The sequence below is a fragment of the Petaurus breviceps genome, unplaced genomic scaffold (assembly GCF_028583685.1).
Source record: "Petaurus breviceps papuanus isolate PSGF00001 unplaced genomic scaffold, PetGlider_PUasm1.0 180, whole genome shotgun sequence".
Classification (NCBI taxonomy): Eukaryota; Metazoa; Chordata; class Mammalia; order Diprotodontia; family Petauridae; genus Petaurus; species Petaurus breviceps.
The window spans coordinates 6,227,345-6,233,863 of NW_027185782.1; positions in this window are offsets into that span (position 1 = coordinate 6,227,345).

Below are 6,519 nucleotides of genomic sequence, written 5' to 3' on the forward strand. Positions count from 1 at the left end.
CCCCCCCCCCCCGTGAAACGCACGCTGCGCTCCGAGCTGCATCCAATCAGAGCTGCAGCAGTGAGCGCGTCATCCTGTTCTTCCCCAGTGATTTCCTTATTGAATAAAGGTACATTTTTTTGTTCACATTTACCTGTTTATTAAAATTGCTGTCAATGTTCATTAAAATAAGCCCTCCCCTGAAAATAAGCCCTCTGGTGTTTTTCTGTCCAAAAAAATTAATAAGACAGTGTCTTATTATAGGGGAAACACGAGTAGCTCCCCTTCCCAATTGTGGTTTTTGCCTTTATGATCCTTGTCCTTTATAAGCCCCAAAACTTGTGAGTGTGTGGAAATGTTAGTGTCTCGCTCTTATTCTCTTCACAACATTTTTGGAGGCCCCATTGAGATGCGAGCTGAGAGACCCTTCCTGGAGGCCGGAGGGCACCCCTCCCTTCGAATTACACCCAATGCCCCGAGAATTGAGACAAGAGATATGTTCTGGGGGGCCCATACCTGCCTGGAGGCTCGAGATGGAGCCTACCCCCCATGAGATTTACACCTGCTCTGTGCTCTCACCACAAGATAGGATACTCCCCCTTTTTCCATGTTACACTTGCCTTGTCAACCAGTATGGGTACATCTCCCCCTTACTACTACACCATATGAGGGTCCAGACGCTCAGACAGAAAGGCAGAATAGAGCCTTAAGAAAAAGACAGAATAGAAAAATAAAAGAGACACTAACATTTCCACACACTCTCGAACACACACAGACACAGACACCACATTTACCTCTGGAGGATTTTCAGATCCATTTTTGAGTTGAATTAAGGCAAGTAAGCATCAGGCAGGCAGGCTAGTCCTGACCCATGTCAAGCCCCAGAGCCCTGGAAACATCCAGGTGCTGGCTTCTCCGGAGAATGAGATGGCCAGGGACCCCTACCAGCTGAGGCTGAGAGCCTAGTCAAGCCCAGGTCTCAAAGGGGTGGTCTAGGGCCCCAAAGGGGCTTCTAGGACCCCTGAATCTCACTGGGGCCTCCAAAAATGTTGTGAAGAGAATAAGAGCGAGCTGAGGCCTGGGTGCAGGGTAAATTTGGGTGTGGATTTATTGATCAAGCGCAAGACTGCCTGGAGTATAACTCAAATCAGGCAGCCCTGAAATGGGATACAGACAAGGCTTATAAAGGCAAAAACCACAATTGGGGAGGGGAGCTAGCATAAGCAATGACATACAGAAGCCAAGAACAGCCATTGGTTGAATCTATAGCTCAGGGCCAATTTGGGAATCATGGTGCAGCAGGTGACAGGGGTCCCTCCTAAACCAGGGTAGAGGGCACAGGGGGAGTGGAATTCCCCAAACAGGCTGGGGTTATGGAACAGGTCAGGGTCATCTTCTGGGTGAAGGGTTTGGGAGACCCTGCTTGGTCAGCATCCTGAGTGGGGGACCTTGCTGAGTCAGCATCCCAGAACAGGGTGGTCTCTTACATGGGATAGACTTGCCCCATGATCTCTATGCACACTTGCACCATAATTCTTATACAAAATGCTGCTTCGAGGCTTTTGATTTAGGGAAGTACTAAGTTAAAGAAGTACTAACTTAAGGGACAGATAAGGGAGCAAGGGACTATGCCTTTAAGCTGTTACAAGCAGTTACAGGATTTAGGATAGAGACAAAGACAAATATAAAGGGGCTTAATGGTGGGCTCCAAATCAGGTGACATGTGATTTGGGTTACCTTACAACAGGTTCATCTCCCATCAAATCCCATCTCTGACATCAACTGACCATGTACCCTGGAGCAAGTTGCCCCATTCAACTCTCTAAGGCTAGAAACTGAAAAGCAGGTGCCAATCTGTTTTAGTAAAATAATTTCCTGACTAGGAGTTTCTTGGACTAATTAAATCAAAATTCTAGGAAAAAATCATTGGTCAGGCATCATGGCTCAAGCTACTTGTGATCCCAGTTACTGAGGAGGCTGATAAACGTCTTTAATGACCTCTGAATGGTTGTTGGCTCAGCATCAATATGGGAGCCCTAGGGAGCCTCAGAGAGGGACAAGTTGGCCCATGTGGGGAATAGAGCAGGTCAAAACCCACATGCTAATCAGTAGTGAGATCAGGACCATGAGTATCCCCTGTGCTTCCAGCCTGGGTGAGAGAGAGAAACCCAGTCCTCATTCTACTCCTCCAATTGGTAACTTTGGAGAGACATTTCAAAGGACTCATGAGATCGGAAACCAAGATTGCAAAGGGCTAGAAAAGGAGTAAGAAGAGGGGAAATGGAGGTAACACAGCTATTTCTGGCACGTCTGGCTGAGAAAGGGAGATCTGATTTAAGACTGTTGGAAAGAATGGCAGGGTCTAATGAAGGTTTTGTTTTGATTTGGTTTTTCAAGGGGGAGATTTGAGCATGTTTGTAGGCAGCAGGGAAGGAGATAATGAAGAAAGACTAAAGATTAGAGGAAGGGTGGGTGGCTGGTGATTGTGGAGGCAATCTGTTGGAGTAGAAAGAAGAGGATGGGATCAAGGGCCTATGTAAAAGAACAGTTGACCTTGGGGAGAAGAACTACTTTATGAGAGTTCCATAGAGGTGGGAAGATTGGAAAGGTTATTGAGAGGGACAGATCATAGACTCACCAGATCATAAAATTTGAGAGTTGGAAGGGACCTTGCTGGTACCACTTAGACACAGAAGGAATCCCCACTATAATATACCTGACAATTGATCACGAAGTCTCTGGGTGAAGACCTCCAAGGAGGCGGAGCCTTGCACCCCTATCTCTTGAGGTAGCTCATGCCACTTTGGGACAGATCTCACTTCTGTTCAACTTTTCTTGACATCGAGTATCAATTGATCCCTTGGTATCTTCTGTGCAGCATAAATCAACTTAGTTCTTCCCTCTGATCCTCATATGACAAAGACTCAAGGCCTTTTGCCCTCCTGGTCAGCCTCCTCTGAATATTCTCCGCTTTATCAGCATCCTTTAGGCACCCAGAATTAAACCCTATGCTGTAGGTGAAGTCTGGTGAGGCCAGAGGACAGTAGTGGGACTATCACAGCGCAGCCCAAGATGGCACTAGATATTTGGCTGTCCTCTTCTCTTTGATGCTCTCTTCTCCCTCGGTTTTCAGAACACCACCCTCTCCTGGCTCTCTCCTACCTGTCAGACCATTCCCTCTCAGCCTCCTGTGATGGACCCTCAGCCAGGTCATGCTATAGCAATTGTAGGTGTCCCACAGGGTTCTGTCCTGGACTTTCTTCTCTCTCTATAACTAGGCAATCTCATCAGCTTCTATGTATTTAATTGTTATATCTATGCTGATGATTCTCAAATCTGCCTGTCCTGTTCTAAATTCTCTCCCCTCCAATTTCATATTTCCAACTGCCTTTCAGATATATTGTACCAAATGCCCAGGAGACATCTTAAAATCAATATGGCTAAAACTGAACTCATTATCTTTCTCCCTAAACCCTCCATACTCATATCTTCCCTATTACTGTCAAAGGCAACACCATCCTCCCAGTTCCTCAGGTTTACAACCCAGATCCCATCCTTTACTCCCCCCTATCTCTTATCCCCTTCCCCCCATATCCAATTTGTTGTCAGGGCCTGTCAATTTCACCTTTGTACCATCTCTCAAATAGGCCCCCTTTTCTCTTCTGAACCACCTGATGCAGGCCCTCATCACCTCATACCTGGACTATTGAAATAGCCTACTAGTGGGTCTGCCTGCCTCAAGTCTCTCCCCATCCAATCCATACTCCATTCAGACACCAAAGTGATTTTCCAAAAGCACAGGTTCAAAACACATCACCCCCTACTCAATAAATCCCTTTGAGGATCAAATACATGATCTTCTGTTTGGCATTTGAAGCTCTTCATACCCTATCCCCCACATCTACATTAGATCAGGCAACACTGATCTAATGACACTGGCCTTCTTACTATCCTTCCAACAATAGTCAATAGTCAATAAATATTTATTAAGCCCTCACCATGTTCCAGGCACTGTGCTAACTTCTGGGATACAAATACTAAGAAGAAAGAGAACCTCAACCCTCAAGACTCTTATAGTCTAATGGAGGAAGGCACAACATAAAAAAACAGCTGAAAAGGGGTGAGGTGCCAGAGGGTACCCAGGTGGTAGAGGGAGGTGGAGGGAATGATGTTGCATGTCCAAATAAAGCAAAGCAGCTGCTGGGAAGAGAATCTGAGCCCTTTATAAAGGGAGAGCTCAGAATTTGGGAGGAGTTTTTTTGTTCCACTTTCCAGTCCTCGGATCAGAAGGGAGAGGCAAGTGAGGGTAGGAGCCAAAGTCAAAGCAATCTCTGCAATGACATTTCTCCCAGAGGAAGTATGATGTTTGAGAGATCAGAAACCAAGTAGAGAGCAACGGGTGGGAAATGAAGAGAGGGACATTTCATCTCCAACTCCAGATGTTTTCTCTGGCTGGCCAGCCCTCATGCCTGGAATGCTCTATCTCATCTCCACCTACTCGTTTCCCCAGTTTCTTGTAAAGCCCAACTGCATTCCCATCTTCTCTAGAAAGCCTCTCCCAACCCCTCTTCATTCTACTGCCTTCACTCTTGTAATTATCTCCTATTTATTCTGTATGCAGCTTGATTGTACCTATTTGTTTGGTTGTTGTCTCCCCCATAAGACTGTAGACTCCTTGAGGGCAGGGACTGTTTTTCTTTTTCTTTTTTTTTTTTTTTTTTTTTGGTATCTCTATTACTTAGCATAGTGCCTGGGTCAACTTAGGCATTTAATAAATGTTTTTTGACTGACTGACATCACACTGCTGAGTCAACTTGGGCTAACAGCCCACTTCAATCCCCAGATCTTCTTTCAGATAAACTGTGGTCTAATTATGCCTCCTCATATTATACTTGTGAAGTTCTTGTTATTGTTTTGTTTAACCCAAGTGCAAATGCATCTCCTAGAGATCTTATTAGGTTCAGCCTCAGGCTCTTGCCTGTCAAGATCCTTTTAGACCTGCCTCTCTCATTCAGTGTGTTAGTTATCTCTCCCAGTTTTGCATCATCAGCAAATTTGATGAGTATACTACCCATGCCTTTTATCTAAGTCAATGATAAACGTAGATCTCCGGGGGCAGACCTCCCACCATGCTGTCCCTGAAGCATTAACAACTCCTCTTTGAGAATAGCCATCCAACCAATTCTGAGCCTAATTATATTACTGACTGAGCCATATCACTCCATCTTGTCTGAAAATACAGTATCAGACACTTTATCAAAAGCTTTGATGAAAATCTTGGTAAACTGTGTCTATTATGAGAATCCCCCTCATTTCCTGCTTTAGTCGCCCAAAGGGCAGGCAAAGTAGCTTAGCCAAAGCTGCAAGGCAGCCTGAAAGCCAGACATGTGCTAGGTAAGTCAGTTCACAACCACCACCACCTCCACCACCACTTTTACCCAGTTATCTCACCCAACAGCTTCTGTGGTTCCATGATATCATTCTTGGGAGGACGAGCAGCTTCTTCCTCCCCAGAGCATCTAGTTTTCTCTTCTTCAGGAAGAGACTCCCATCTATTGAAGTTCTAGCAGCACAGCTGCCCTTTTCCTTCCTTTTCCTCTGCATTGCCCTCTTCCATTCCTGATCATCCTTCCTCTATACGACCAAGATTTGAAGCTTCTCTTCTTTTTCCTTTAGGAATATTGTATCCTCCCTAACAACTCAAGCATTCTTGGGGTGCCTTCTCCTTATCCTCCAGGAGGGAGATCAGCCTATAGTTAGAAAGCTATGGAAGAAATAACATCTGCAATCACTGCACAATTTCCCCTAATATTTGTCGTGGTTGAGGTTTTCAGCCTTGTTTTTTTAAACAATAAACATAAAATATTAAAATATTTGTGAGTGTTTACAACTCAATCCTAAGCACCTGGTTAAAATTTCTACAGTCAGTTATCCCTTCTTAATAACTTGACAGCACCACTCAGATTCCTTTCCTTTGCCCCACCACCTCCAAAGACATAGATACGCCCACCTCTTCTTCAGCCTCAGACCCCTTTCCAGTCTGTGGCATTGCCCTCCCACCACTCCACTCTTGAAATTTGCTTCACCCTCTATTGTCCTAATTACCTTTTCTTACTTCACTTGCCTTGTCTTGCCAACTACTTTCTCCTTCCCCTTCTGGTATCTACTTCTGGTTCTATTCCCTAATCCTCCTTAGTCTTTCTTTTTCTTTTTGGAGGTGGGAAGGCAGGGCAATTGAGGTTAAGTGACTTGCCCAAGGTCACACAGCTAGCAAGTGTTAAGTGCCTGAGGCCAATCTGAACTCAGGTCCTCCTGAGGCCAGGGCAAGTGCACCACCTACCACCCTCTTAATCTTTTTTTATATCTTCCTTAACTGTCCTTTAACCTTATTTTTAAACCCAAAATCAGAATCTGGGGCTATTTTGTACACAAACAAGTTGTCTGGTTTCTTAACAGCTTTGGTGGGTTTTCCACTGGTCTGATAGCAAACAGAACTTTTGTCTCTTGTTAGAAGCCTCGACGATACAAGTGAGCACGTGC